This window comes from Mauremys reevesii, linkage group 2, assembly GCF_016161935.1.
Source record: "Mauremys reevesii isolate NIE-2019 linkage group 2, ASM1616193v1, whole genome shotgun sequence".
In the NCBI taxonomy this organism is placed as follows: Eukaryota; Metazoa; Chordata; order Testudines; family Geoemydidae; genus Mauremys; species Mauremys reevesii.
The window spans coordinates 222,516,411-222,532,752 of NC_052624.1; positions in this window are offsets into that span (position 1 = coordinate 222,516,411).

The window sequence follows — 16,342 nt, forward strand, 5'->3', positions numbered from 1 at the left end:
AGTACTGTATTTTTATAAATATGTGATGTCTAAAGCAAATCCAATATTTCCATATAAAGACTTTGTGAAAAAATGTAAGGAGTCAGAGACATTCAACGACTTTGGTACCAAGGTAAAAGTGTTTAATTAAAGAATGTGGCTAGGCAGACAGTGATGAAATGATGACACCATATAGTCTGTCTCTCTAGTGTGCTTACCCAAGACAAAAACATTACAATTGGGATTTTCAAAGGAATCTATGGGAGTTACATGCTCAAATCCCACTGAAACATAAGGCCCAGCTCCTGATAAGTCTCAGCACATGTGTAAGCCTTAAATTTCAATGGGAATTGTATTGCCTAATCCCTTTGGTTTCCTTTGAAATTCCTAGCCCTTCACCTCTAGTACACTAAATTATAGGTTGTATGTATGCCTTCTAATTTGATCAGTGTGGAAGCAAGAGTTCTAAATTGATACACCAGTTTCATTTGAATCAATGGGAATTTTGCCACTGACTTCAGCTGGGCCAGGATTGCACCCTAACTATCTAAACAGAAGAAGAGAGCACAGGCAAAATGAAATGTATTACTACTTTTACTGACAGAAATAAAAAGAGACAATCAAAACCAAATGAAATATTAAGAAGTTAATATTTAGTCAGTAGTTAAAAATATCAGATAAAGGTATATCCATAGTTTACAAGTGTATACCTCATTTCTGTTTGGCTGATAAATATTCTTTGAAAAACTGTTCACAATGACTGTTTTTCTTTCCTATTTTCTGACTTGATAAGTTGATGTTTATAATGGATAATTGTATTTACTGATACACAGTCTGGTTCCAGAACTAGTTAACTCAAGACCACTTTACTCAAAAATAAATTAAAAAATAGATATTTCTGGCCAGTTTCCACTATAGCAATATTGGAATGCTACCTCCTTTTCATTTAGGAAAGGGAATTATCAAATTGTCAACAAATCTTTTGGGCCTGCTTATTGTGTATTTTAATATTATATGATTTAGGTTTCTCAAAACTCCACAAGAGACTAACCGCAATACACTTGCTAGTCATACTGAGTCTTTCCTGGCTGATGTACTTTAATTTACTTCAGAGAAAGAAAATGAATGTTGCTAAAAGCCAAACTCCACTATTTTTTAAGAAAGACAAAAGAGAGTATGTTATTTTGTGCATCCGCCTCTTCTATTTGTTACTTTTGTTCAAAACGATGGGTGTAGTTTGGCTGGGAGGTGGGGGCATTGCCCTCCCTAAACTTCAAGCCTTGGGTAGGTGTGGAATTTGCCCCCGAAGGTGTGGCCCCATTGGCCTGACTGTAGATGCCCCCCGAAATATAGAAGTCTAACTACTCCTATGTTAGAAACCCAACTGGTTTAAGCAGGACTGTGGCCTTCCGTAGGCTATTCATGCTAATAAACTTTGCAGTTACAGAGCTCACATAAGCGAATCCCTCAAGAGATACGAGATTTTTATAAATTTTAATAAGATATGCCAATTTTTGTGCTAAAGAACAGCTGTTTCATTTGGGGGCATTTATCATAATCATAAAGAGTTGGAGTTGCTGAGCCCAAGGGGATAAAATGTAGTGAAAAGTATATTCTGCAATATTAGAAATATGTATTAGAACAAAATAGTAAAGATTTATTACTGAATCATGAGGATTAGCAATACAGTTTTGTCATTAATATGATTTATTCATAAAATAAAGTAACACCTTTGTAAAACATCAGGAAGGTACAGCATAATATTCTAAATCACATAATAAATAAGTCAAAAACATTCCAAAACAATTTTAAATCTTATGTCCAAGAATGCCCAAATAAATGCATCCTTCATAATTATTTTAGAGATCTAGGAAGAAGCTTATCCTGGTGCAGCCCTGAATTTCATTAATGCTTTTTATAGCTCTCGAAAATCTGCTTACCTTAAAATGTGTAGCATTAACAGGGAAAAAATAGAACAGAATTCTGTTTATATTTTAATTAATAAAATTACATACACTTGTCCACAATTCAGGAAAGCACTTAAGCATATGCTTAAGTCCATTCCTATAAGCATGTACTTAAAGTTTAGCATGTTGTAAGCACCCTTTCTGAATAGGGATGCCTTCCTGAATTGGAGTGCTGTATAGCGTCTAGAATAAACGTTTGTATAAACAGTAAATATGAATGTAAGTGTGCGATGTGATGACAACATGCTAGCAATTACACAATATAACACATTACACAGTATTTTTCCTCTAGCCATGTGTTCTATTAGTGCTATTATAGCTGCGTGAACAACATAGGAACCATTCCTTCGTCCCCTGTGCACCCAAAATCATTCATATCAGGTATAAAAACACTCCAGAGCCAATGGAATTTTGGGTGAGTGAGAAAAGTAGGATCTGTCCCAATTTATGGTAACTTTAATAAAACATCTTCCGCTTGGAAAAGTGGGAATCAGATACCTCATTCTTTTTCATGAGCAATTCCATTAACTACATAGAGCAAGAATAAGTAAACATTAATTCTCCTTCATTTCAATGCTTTCTTCTATAATACATTTTTGGATACTGTAAGGTTACCATAAAGCTAAATAGAGTAGTATGAGGCTATCATATCTTTGCACAGCATTTTCTCATTCAAGACACCTTATTAATTATAATCAGGGATCCTAGAAATCTGTTTGCCACAGAAAAACATGGAATTTGCATTTTTACAGAGAATCTTTCGTTTTTACATTTTGTGAAAAAATAAAAACATATGCAGTAGAATCCCATTTATCCAAGCCACCATTATCTGGCTCTCCATATTCTGTTCAAACAATACCTATATCTATGTGGCTAGAGAAACTAAAGTTAAGTATTTCATTTTAACTGCGGAAAAATGCTGATTTTTATGTTTTTTTTATATTGGAGAATGTTGCGGGTTTTATCATGGAAAACTAGGATCCCTAATTATAATATACTTGCAATGTGAGGATTTTATTGGGAGAATACTGCATAACTACAAATAACTTCTATTCTGATGTGAAATCAAACACCTTTACTGTTGTTATGCTTCTCCTTAATCTATGTGATTTCATAATTTAAAAGTGATCATGAACAGTAGATTATTTATTAGTCAATCTTTTATACAATAATAATACTTCATACTTACACTGCACATCACCTTCTATCTAAGGATCCCATCATGATTTACAAACATTACTACAATAATCCCTGCAGAAGCCCTGTAAACTAAGGGCATATTGATTTTGCTTCTTTTAAATATTATGAACAGAGGCACAGAGAAGTTAAGGCCTAAATTTTCAAATGCAGTCACTAATTTGGGGCACCTCACTTATTGGGTGCTCACCTTGAGAACACATGGGTCTGATTTTCAAAGGTGCTTAGCAACTGTATCTCCTATTGGCTTGAAGTGAAGCTGTAAGTGGTCAGTACCTCTGAGAACCAACCCTTAGGTGTTCCAAATTGGGGACCCCAAATTAGTGGCCACTTCTGGAAATGTAAGTATTGGAATATTCCTATGGTCTTAGAGCAAGTCTGTGGTGGAGCCAGGAATAGAATACAGTTTCCTGACTCAGTTTTCCGGTTTAACATTAATCATCCTTTTCTCTATATCAAAGATTTGCCTCTTGGGTAGGCTGCAGATGAACAGAGAAGCCTTTCCATGAGTTACAATAATGGCAAACATGGTGGCTCAAGTATTTCTCATCACACACATTGAAAATATGGTTTAACTAATCTAAAGAATCTTATCTGAGAACTAGTTTTCCTAAAAACTCTTGTTTAAATGTAATACTGTCTCACATAACCACAGAGGCGCTGGTATTGTGTCTCAGTGCATGAACCTATCCATATGAGAAGTGCCCCATCTCTCTGCCATCTGGTTTTCTAAAGTAAGGATTCCAATTTCTGATGATATTGTAGCGTTTGTAGCCTGCTACATTATGTTTGTTCCTAATGATGGAGACAGTAATTGACATAGTGAGAAGAAAGAACAACATTCTGTAAATACAAATGGCTTCAAAAGCTCCCTACACCGTTGCATATTTTGTTTTTGTTGTCAACAGATGGCTCCTTTAAAGGACTATAGCTAATCTTAGCAACATTGCCCAATGGCAGACTTTGCTGCAGGGCTTCTCCAGTGACCCCAAATTAAGATAATTTCCCCTCCCACAGTCCCACACCTCAGAAATCATTGTACCAGGTCCCCTGGTAGTTCAGTCTTTGCAGGAATTCCTGGCAGAAGAGGAGTATGACTCACTCTTCCCCAATTGCTTCTGAGAAGAGGGGAAAGTGTCATTCTTTTTATGTGAACACACTCCTGCTGCTGCATTAGAGTTGAGTGTAATTTAAAACACATCCTTTGACAGTTGTTGAGTAATAGGGAAGTATCTTTGAAGTCAATGGGACTATTCAGAATATGTTAAGTTAAGCACATATACAAGTATTTGCAGGAGCAGGTCTTTAGTTTGGAGGAGGGCTGTTGATTAATCGCAGTTAACTCATGATTAACTAAAAATAATTAATCGTGATTAATCACAGTTTTAATTGCCCTCTTAAACAATAGAATACCAACTGAACTTTATTACATATTTTTGGATATTTTTCTACATTTTCAGATATATGGGTTTCAATTACAACACAAAATACAAAGTGTATAGTGCTCACTTTATATTATTTTATTACAAATAGTTGCACTGTAAAAATGATAAAAGAAATAGTATTTTTAATTCACCTCATACAAGTAGTGTAGTGAAGTCTCTTTATCATGAAAGTGTAACTTACAAACATAGCAGCAAAGAATCCTGTGGCATCTTATAGACTAACAGACGTTTTGGAGCATGAGCTTTCGTGGGTGAATACCCACTTCGTCGGATGCATATTCACTCACAAAAGCTCATGCTCCAAAACGTCTGTTAGTCTATAAGGTGCCACAGGACTCTTTGCAGCTTTTACAGATCCAGACTAACACAGCTACCCCTCTGATACTTACAAACAGATTTTTTTTCTTACATAACTGCACTCAAAAACAAAACAATGTAAAACTTGAGAGCCTATAACTCCATTAAGTCCTACTTCTTGTTCAGCCAATTGCTAAGACAAACAAGTTTACTTACTTTTACATGAGTTAAAGCTGCCCAGTTCTTATTTACAATGTCACCAGAAAGTGAGAACAGGCATTCGCATGGCACGTTTGTAGCCAGCATTGCAAGGTATTTACATGCCAGATATGCTAAACATTTGTATGCCCCTTCGTGCTTTGGCCACCATTCCAGAGGATATGCTTCCATGCTGACAATGCTCATTTAAAAAAAATGTGTTAATTAAATTTGTAACTGAACTCCCTGGGCGAGAATTTATCTCCTTCTCTGTTTTACCTGCATTCTGCCATATATTTCATGTTATAGCTGTCTCAGAAGATGCCCCAGTACATGTTCATTTTAAGAGCACTTTCATTGCAGATTTGACAAAATGCAAAGAAGGTACCAATGTGAGATTTCTAAAGATAGCTACAGCACTGGACCCAAGGTTTAAGAATGAGAAATGCCTTCCAAAATCTGAGATGGACGAGGTGTGGAGCATGCTTTCAGAAGTCTTAAAAGAGCAACACTCTGATACAGAAACTACAGAACCCAAACTACCAAAAAAGAAAATCAACCTTCTGCTGGTGGCATCTGACTCAGATAATGAAAATGAAGATGCGTCGATCCATACTGCTTTGGACTGTTATTGAGCAGAACCTGTCATCAGCATGGACGCATGTCCTCTGGAATGGTGGTTGAAACATGAAGAGAATATGAATCTTTAGTGCATCTGGCATGTAAATGTCTTCCAGTGCCAGCTACTACAGTGCCATGCGAACGCTGGTTCTCATTTTCAGGTGACACTGTAAAGAAGAAGCAGGCAGCATTATCTCCTGCAAATGTAAACAAACTTGTTTCTCTGAGCAATTGGCTGAACAGGAAGTAGGACTGAGTGGACTTGTAGGCTCTAAAGTTTTACAGTGTTTTATTTTTGAGTGCAGTTATTTTTTGTACACAAGTCTACATTTGTAAGTTCAACTTTCATGATAAAGAGATTGCATTACAGTACTTGCATTAGGTAGATTGAAAGATACTATTTCTTTTGTTTTTTACAATGTAAATATTTGTAATAAAAATAAAGTGAGCACTGTACACTTTGTATTCTGTTACAACTGAAATAAATATATTTGAAAATATAGAAAACCTCCACAAATATTTAAATAAATTGTATTTTATTATTGTTTAATAGTGCAATTAATTGTGCAATTTATCACAATTAATTTTTTTAATCACTTGACAGCCCAAGTTTGGAGATATTTATAGACTCTTTGAATGGTCCCTGGTTACATACAGTAATATAGAATAATTATGCAAACATATTTGTTTCTCCTTAATTTTTCTCCCCATTTGTCATCGTAGTTTCTCTCATGCTGAATCTCTCTCTTGCTCTTTCACATAGTCTATCAGTTTGAATTATTTTTCCCCTCTTTTCACTTTGTTAATTCTCTTTACTCTCCTTTTCCTCGCTCCTTTCTACTGCTATTATCACTCCTCCATTTCTGACATTCTTTCTGACTCTCCTTTCCTGCAAGATAACAGAGATGTGTATTTTTTTAAATGACATACCCAAATCATAATACAAATATTACTTATGCTTGATGTCCGTTATTCATTGCATGTCAGTTCCAATGTATTCCTCCTGAGATAGCCAGTTGACACTCTTCCCCAAAATAAAAAACTCTACCACTACATTTCAGAGAAGAATAACACCCCCTCATGTATGAACTGTAAAAGAAATTCACAGAGAATGTCACTTGGTAAACACAACACGGACAAAGGAACACTGATGTCACCCACTGAAGGAATAAAATGTTGATAGGTTACACGCATTCCTCATGATAAGGCTGAACCATAACACTTATTGGCATCAGCTGGTAAAATCAGCAGAAGCCATACCCCAACTCTGAGATCCTATCCAAATAATGCCGAGTGTTTAAATACTTTTTATTTGTTCCTACATGAATGGATACTTGCAGCACTGCTCAGAATAGTGACACTGGAGGAAGTGTTTCTGGAAACGAAGCCTGAGTTCCAATGCAGCAGTATTTCAAGTGCGATACTTTTGGAAGAAATACTGGTAACCACACACAAAAATAAGATCCTTGGTTCCAGTTTATCTGTGACTGGTGCAGGACCCAACATGGGGAAGTCAAAGTGGGTGTAAGTCACCTTTTCACTTCCCAATTCACGAGGCTGCTAAGGGGACAGCAGCTTGATCCTTGCTGTAATGTAGAGTAGCCTCTGGGCTGTTCTAAATTGGACTGACTGAGCTTTTAGCAGCCCTGAGGAATCATTGCATCAATGTCCAGAGTACTCTGACCATGCTCCTGCCCATCCTGGCATGTCCCTACCCCAGCAAGATTAGGAAGGGGAGGTGAAGAAGTACCTGTTCTAGCTCTATCCCAGATGGGGTGCCTCTCACACAAAGGAAATCAACAGCTGCCTAATTAGTGCAGCTTTCTTCCCCCTTTTCACCACCAGAGTTGCACAAAGGAGGCAGGATCTGGCCCATGGCATGATCTCTTGTCGATAAATACTCTGAGAAGAGGATATTTACACTATGTATTAGTAACATAATGCATTAATTAAAATAATAAGAGCTAACAAGATCTGTCCATTCCAATAAACATTTTATGATCTTTCACTGCTGTAATTGTGAGGTTCTTATGTCCCATACCTCACCCTTTGCTTAGGGTCTTCACTTGCCATGTCACTTTTAGTTAGGTTGTAAGCATTTCAATATTATTGTTGTGGTTGTCTCTAAAGTGCCATGCACATTTATAATACTGTACAAATAAGTACCATGTCATAACAAAACTTATTAATATTATTTTAATATATCCTTTTTCTGATCTATCAGAGGGTTAATCTAGACGATTTTTTTGCATTTGTCCTCACTGCAGTCTTCACACTCTTGTAAGTGTTCAATCTGGAGTATATAGCATCTTTTTTATGTTCCTCCTCATTTTTTTCCCCTGGAAGATTGTTTCTTTAATCAGTTATTCATTTTGTCCTAAAGTTGACATTCTTTTCTGGCAAGTTTTACAAATATATTTTAAAAAAATTAAACACATACACTCTTCTGAATTGGTTATAATAAATCATTCCAGAAAAGCAAATGCTGCTGGCTGGATTAAGGATTTATCAATCCAAATGTTTGGTTTTTTTTAATTCCTGGGAACTGTAAAGAGTTTTTCCACCCTGATTTTGATCTTCAATCTGATATTCTTTGTGGCCAAGATAATAAAAGCTCTTTGATTTCTTTACTCTGGCATCTACTAATTCAGACACACAGTTCTGGCATCTACTAGTTCACATCTTGTGAAAATCTTTTGTTTTAAGGAATGTATTTTTTCATGATACGTCCTTACTGACCCTATATAAAAAATACAATGTACAACATATTAAATAAAAACAGACTATATTTAATAACATTAAGAATTTTAATTGAATGCACAATAGAGAGGAAACACAAAACCCTGCTCTTGATTCACACTAAATATTTTAAAGAGTTGAGTTAACAGATGACCATATTCTGATTTTATTTACACCAATGTAACTACCAAGTAATTCAACTAGTTTTAATAGAGTTAAATGAGATATGAATCTGGACCAGAAGGTGTCAGTTTTTAATTTCCTACCTCTTGTTCATTGAAGGTAAAGTTTCATTAGTTAAATCATCATTTTTGTATTGTTCCTCGTGTGAGGTTTTCAGAAGAAAAACAGTCATGTTAGTTTATAAAGCTAGCATTGCAACATTTCCCTAGAGACTTTTCATATTGTCTGGTTCTGTATAAATCTGTCCTATTATTATTCAGGTTCTGTAGGATTTATTGAAAGTAGATTTTTTAATCTATATTCCCTACTTGAGGTATTAGAAAAACATTGCAAAAACTGTTAATTTTGTGTGAAATTTGCCCCAGTGCAAAAGGCCCATGTGAGGCTCCCCTTGCTTCTTAACTCCTAAGAAGAAAACATTTTTCACCTGCATAAAGTCTGAATAATTGTGCTTCATGCAGGTGAAATGGGATAATTTTAGGAAAGCAGGAAACATGGATTAAGACTAAAGCACTTCTATGTCCTGTGCCTTCTCCCCTAGCCTATACAGGGACAATTTATGTAGGTATAAGAACAACTGTATCCTGTTGCCCCTCCCTGGCCAATCCAACCCTCACCTAGTGCTATCCTGCATGCTGGCCTGTTTAAATCTGGTACAAGACTCCTGCTATGATGTACAAGAGTAGTATAGCATGGCTTGCAGTTCCATCACAGGACATAAGTGGTGTGGAAGGTCTTATATGGCCCCTCTACACTGGGGTAAATGTTCTTCTCTACAAATTAGTGCCATCAGGTTATCTTGGTGGTATTGGCTCTACTGTATATGCTATCACTTTGATTTGATCATGACTCAGCTCTGTGTGTGTAGTAATGAGCTGAGTATCTACAATGAGAACAAGATTCTCCCTCCCTCAGATGTAGCTGCAAAGGGCTGTATTGTGTTATTGGTTACTAAGTAGAATTCTCTGATTAAATGACACTATTTAGTTACAGATCAGTAAAATATAATGTCAAAAATCAGTGTAGTGAATGGGTTGTTTATGAGGCTGAACTGAATGGGACTGTGGGGGGGGAAGTAAACAGGATTAGACTATATTGGGTATTTTAAAATTTGTTATTATTGCAATAAATACTGATATAGATGCATTCCTTGTCCTTTGGGAAATCTAAAAATGGAACTTTTAATTTACTTTTTGTGTATCTCAGTTCCTGTTGGTTTTGGGTCAAATAAATAAAATGACCCAGAGAATTAGACAAAGGAACCCAAAAGGGCAGCCTAAAATTACAATATTTAGTCTCACAAAGCACCTTATATAGTGAAAGCGCTGTGCAGACATTGACTAATTAATTTTGACAACACCTCTGTGAAGTAATATTATTACTTCCATTTTACAGATGGAGAAATTGAGAAAGAAACTGAAGTGATTTGCTCAAGGTCACACAGTACATAAATGGCAAAACTGAGATTAGAATTCAGGATTTCCCATCTAGTCTTAGAATCCTGTGGCACCTTATAGACTAACAGACGTTTTGCAGCATGAGCTTTCGTGGGTGAATACCCACTTCTTTGGATGCAAGAAGTATTCGTATTCACCCACGAAAGCTCATGCTGCAAAACGTCTGTTAGTCTATAAGGTGCCACAGGATTCTTTGCTGCTTTTACAGAACCAGACTAACACGGCTACCCCTCTGATACTTGACATCTAGTCTTAGTCCTTCAGAATACACGACCGCTCAAAAAAACACTGTTACTGCTGTTGCTAGAAAGCATACACATCTATAATTTATTCATATGATATTGTTGGGCGGTGAAGTTTATATTTTCCATGAATACTTACATGTGGTGTGAAGAGGATTGGAGGACTCAACCTTGTATCTAGTGTGAACGGAATCATATCTGAGAGCCAACAGAAGTAGTGAGCATAACCCACAGAGCTTGCAATTGTTATTAACTACACATTTAGGTTCCTATTATCAGCTTGTATATCTGAAGGGCTCACAGCAGTTACAAACTCGACTGGTGGATCAGGTGGGCTTGGACTCTAGTGGGCAGCCTAAGCCACTGCCTGTGTTACAATGTCCACACTTCTAGTTTTAGTGCACAGCTCAAGCTGAGCTAGTGTGAGTCTGTCTATCCATGCAGGAATCACAGCTCCCAGTTGCAGTACAGACATACCCATTGAGAATTGGAGTCCTGAGGGGATGTTTCCTGAGGAAATATTTATAATTTTTGCTGAAAAATATCCATTTTAAATATATGCTTAGGCATATTTTTATAATTTTGGATAAGTTTATACATGATCAAGCAGGACTAGTTGAAAGCCTAAACATCCAGCAACTCTACCTTAAAGAGAGTTGGAGCCCAGCTATCTATGCCAGGGGTGAGGAACCTATGGCCTGTGGGCCGGATCTGGCCCATTCCTTCATTTCATCCAGCCTTGGTGCCCCCCCCCACCCCGGGGCTGGAGCCACAAGCACCGGCTCGCACCACTGCCCCAAGCCTCTGCACCGCTCCCCGGGGTGCTGTGTGTGGCATGCAATTGATGTTTTCTGTGGGTCAATAGCCCGTGATAGAAAAAAGGTTCCCCACCCTTGATCTATGCTATACACTGTTATAGATGGCTGCGTCTTCTATTCCTATTCCCTGTCCCAAAGTAGAGAATCTAAGATTCTTGTTCCTGTAAAATATTGATAGGAAAAATCATCTGAGAAACAACCATAATGGTTTATTTTTACATTTTAGATCTAAAACCAAGGTTTACATTCTTGGGGCTAGATTGTAATGAAGAAGGCTAGAGATTTAGCCCTAATCTCAAAAATATTTAAGCACGTGTAACTTTTCTCATGTGATTAGTCCAAGTTAAAGGGACTAAATACTCACAGCACATACTATTAAGTGCATGCACAAGTCTTGTAAAGGTAGGCAATGGTTAGCCTCTGCAAGACTGGGGAAAGAGGCACCAATGCTGCGCGTTGCTCCATGTAGGCAGACCACACCTCCACTGACTTCACTGGGGTTCTGCATAGACCCAGAGTTTCATTCTTGTGGAACAACTTGCAAGATACAGACCATCAGAAATTTAAAACTCAGCACCTGAATGAATACTTACATTTTCAAAAATCCATAACCAATAACTAAAGCTGATTGGGGGAAAAAAGCTGAAAACTTTCAAAAAAAATTTAAAACTTGTTTTGTTTTTTTTTAATTCAAAAATTTTAATTTTGGAAAATTTTGATTAGTTCTATATGCGGTCAAAAAGATGGGGTAATTTTTTTAAAAATCTCATTTTTTTCAAATCTTGAAATTATGAATTTTGAAACGTCATTGAAATGTAGAAATCCTAAAATTATTGACAAACTTTACCAACAACTCAAAATGCTTGCACCCATCTTTATAAAAATTAAAAGATCTTTATGTAGATTTTTTGTACTAGATACCATCAGGAAATAAAATAAATTTGGAATTTTTAGACCAACGGCCCGAGCCTGCAAACACTGATTCACATGTACAACTTTATTCATAGAAGTAATCCCATTAGAATCACTGGGACAACAGACTACTCACATATGTAAACAGACACCTGGGTAAGAGTTTGCACAATTAGCATCCAAACTATTTTGGAGATAGAACTTTCCCTTCACAAAATAATACAAAGCTTTTTTCAGAAAAATTCACCTTGATCTTTTAACCTGAAATTTTCCACAAAACATCTTCTCTGAATAAAGACCACCCATATGCCATTTCTAAAAAGGATTTATTTTAAAGAAGTTGGGGTTGGCATCATCTCAGAGTCAAAACTCAATCTTAAATCAGTCAGTTATAAATTCAGCTTTAGAACTTTAATTCTCATCCCTTACTCATACAAGTCATTGCTACTCATGTGAGTGTGCCCAATTCCAGTCAATGAAATTACTTACCTGGATAAGAACTACTTGACTGACTAAAGTTTGCAGGATTAGTCCCTCAATTATAGTGTCACTACTGGATATGTCCATCTTGTAAGGAAAGTGTGTGTGTAACTAACTGCTGCCCTCTATTGGATAGAATCATTACCCTCTCCTGGGGACAATCAGAACTCTCCAACTGTGTTTTATACATTAACAGCTTACAAATTCTCCTTTAGCTCAAGTTAGAGGGAGGGGTCTGTATTTTGGAGGATAACACCAGTTCTAGCCTCACTGTTAATATAAAGTTAAAAATGGCGATGAGCCACAGATTTGTGGCAGACAGGGCTTGTCATCATAAGAATATTAGGTTGTGTTAGAATACGACCTTGAGGCACTGTGTTAATTAACCTGATGTTAAACATGATATAATCAGAAACAAGTTGTGTTTAACACTGAGTAAGCTGGTTGTCGGTAAACTGTACTGGAATCATACATTTAGAGGAATAAGTCTCATTGTTCTTATACTCAGTTGCATTAATATGGATTTAAGATATGTGTTTTGCGCAGCAGATTTCTGAAAAGACTCTGATTAACAGCATTAGTTGGGTTTTAAACGTTTCATCTCTCAACCTCTTTTCAAAATATCAAAATACTACAAACCATAGATAAGCTAATACATTTTGATAATTAGTAATTTTTAGATAAATGTAAACATTTCTGGACATAAGTAAGTGAAAAGCCATTTTAAAATGATGAGTGTAAGAAAATGTACTGAGTGTATTTTCTTACACCCATCTTAATTAAATGGCTTTTCACTTACTTATGTCCAGATTCTGCAAACACTTATGCATGTGCTTAACTTCATTCATGTACAGTAGTCCCACTCAGATCAATGGGACTGCTCAGGTGCATGAGACCGACCAGGTCTACACTAGACACTTTTGCCAGTATGGCAATGTTGGTTAAGGGTGTGATTTATTTATTTATTTAGCATCTATATACTGGCAAAAGCCCTAGATAGAGTTATACTGGCACAAAAGTACTTTTGCCAGGTATAGTTTGTTTTGCTTGCCAAACCAGGATAAGTACCTGTTTGCCAGTAGAAGCTGTGTCTACACTAGGGAGGTTTGTCAGGGTAGCTATAGCAGCAAACTTTTTCTATTGCCCTGTAGACTTCGCCTAAAGTGAAGCATATGCATGTTTACAGGATTGAGGTCTTCCATTATATAATGTGTTTTAAAATACAATATTTGTGAATCAGTTACTGTTTATTTTCAATAAATAACATTTCAAGGTTAAAATATAAATTGCTAGAGTTTTGTTTTGGGGTTTGGTTTTTTACAAATACTTGTAAAATAATTTGCTCTCAGACTGAGACCCTGCATGCCAAATTTCAGCTCTGAGGTAAATTTCATGGCCTAAACAAAACTCCCTGAATATAGGTACTTACATTTGAAAGGAAATAAATGAGACTCTAAAGCTGTTGAATCAAAAATGGCTACGTTAAAATAAAGAAGGTGAGATATTAAATGTAGTATTCCACTCTTGCTAGAAACATAAGGTGGTAATTTAATTAAGCTATCCGTCATGTGAAGTTTGGGAGTAAAAATCTGTCAGTGAATAGTATAAGAAACAATTTGATGGACTGCTCTGTTTCATTATCAAGGACATGACAGCAAAGGCACAATACATATTACTGAGCATTTAGAAAGATTTTGGCATCCTTGGGTAGCATTTTGGAGCTTTGTAGGCCTTTTCATAGAGTGTTTGGTAGAGCTTACTTTCAAGGTCAGATTAAGGCGATCAAAGGCCCTCAGCACACCATCACATGCAGGCTCCCCTGTGGCTTCTCCCCCATAGCTGTGCTCCCTGGGCCTTCGCCCTGTATCCACTTGGAAGGGGACGGCAGGGGAGCCCCACCCTTCCCAGAAAGGTAGTGGCTGTGACACTTTCCCCCTCAGAAGCACTGCAGCATCACAGGACTCCTCCCAAAGTCTGGACAGGCAGAAGGAAGCCCTTGGTAGTCACTCCAGCAGTCAGTGTGTATCTAGTTGGGTGAGTGGGCTGGGTACACTGCACTTTTCTCCCCTGCCACAAAGTTCTCTATAAGGGTGTTGTTGGCAAGGGCCCCCAGAGCAGTGGGGCTTGGAGTTAATACCCTACTGAGGTACAGGGTGCTGTTTAATTCTTGTTTCAGGCTCTCTGCTGAGTCAGTCAGACTCCTTGAATTTATTACACAAGTTTCACATTTTTATGCTTTTCTTCACAACAATGAGGACTGGAAACCTCCTCTTTTTTAAATGAAAGCTTAGGTTCTGGTGTAATCAAATAGCTGCAGAAACTGCGTCTCTGGCATGAATTTATAGCCCCTAGGCCTTAATTCAACCCTGCTTACATTTCAGGTATGACAATATTCTTTCCTTGTCACATAAACCCTAAGTAATAGGGAGTTCTGATGTTGGGTTATGGAATACATACAAATAACCTGTGAGCAGGTTGTTGATATGCAGCACTGGTACTTTGTGGATAATAGTTAAATATGTTAGCTGGAATAGTTGCTGCTGCTCCTATATTGGTTTCTGGGGACACTGAATCTGCTTTCGGGGCTGCTGGTTCTAGACCCTCCCAGCCCTCTTCCTTTGTGCCAGCCTATTCAGTGTGTAGTGTGTAGGAGGTGAAGAGGCCTCTATACAGGGCCATTCTGCTTGTGCTCTTCTCATGCAGATATCTAATGTCTGGCCTAGCTGTTGGAGAAAGCCTGGGCAATACACATTTGGATAAACTTCAGTTCTAATGAATGGGATAGGTTGTGATAGCAAAAGGGTAAGAACCTGTGTCAAGGGACAGTAAGTCAAACTCAGCCAGGGAACTGGGTCAAGGGCTCAGATTAGGAATGTGGAAAAGTGTGTATGAGCAGCCATATGGACACCTGGATGTGTAAATGAGTAGAGAAATGGAAGTAAGTAACTAAATGAGCAAGGAAGTGCATATGTGAATAGTGAAAGTATCAGTACATGTGTGCTGGCACAGACCAGAGGAAAAACAGTTGTCTAAATGAGCTTTAACTTTTGTGTGTGTCAGATTTGCATTTGCTACAGTTTTTGTATATTCCAAAGATGACTGCTGTGAATGCAAAAGAAATATTCCTTACCATCTCTGCTACTAAGATTGACAATTATGTAACAGAAAGCTTAGTCTAAATTAGGAGTCACTGGTCAGCTCCTCCAGGACAAAAATAGGCATTGAAGACAATGCGGCTATACTGACTTACAGCAGTTAAGGTTCTAGCCTACTGTGAGAAATGCTGCTCTCAGTCCTACGTATAACCAATTGACTCCATTCACTTCAATGAAGTTCCTTTAGATTTTTCACTGGTGCACATCTGACTACTGTAGTTAAAGCATGCCACATGGACCAATTAACAATGATCAAAATAAATGAACATCTTCTGTAAGCGAATTTCTCATTTCTTGTACAAAGGGAAAGTGAACATTGCTTTTACAGCTGTACAATTTTGGAAATTCTCCTATGCTGCCTGAAGGATCCCATCTTAACTTAATGGTATTTCATCAAAACCATATATATTTTGGTGAAGTAAGTTTTCTCGAGCCCACTTTCAAGGCTCTATTGGGTGAAATCCTGGCCCGTCCCCCGCTTTCAAAGATCTTCTGGGGGGAATCCTGGCCCCATTGACGCCAATAACACAACTCCTTTTGTAATGGGGCCAGGATATTATTTATTATTGTTATCATTGTTACTCTTTTATATAATGCAAATAATATTAAAATGGATGCAGCCGTTCTCATATCATCGCAGGCTAGCACTGGC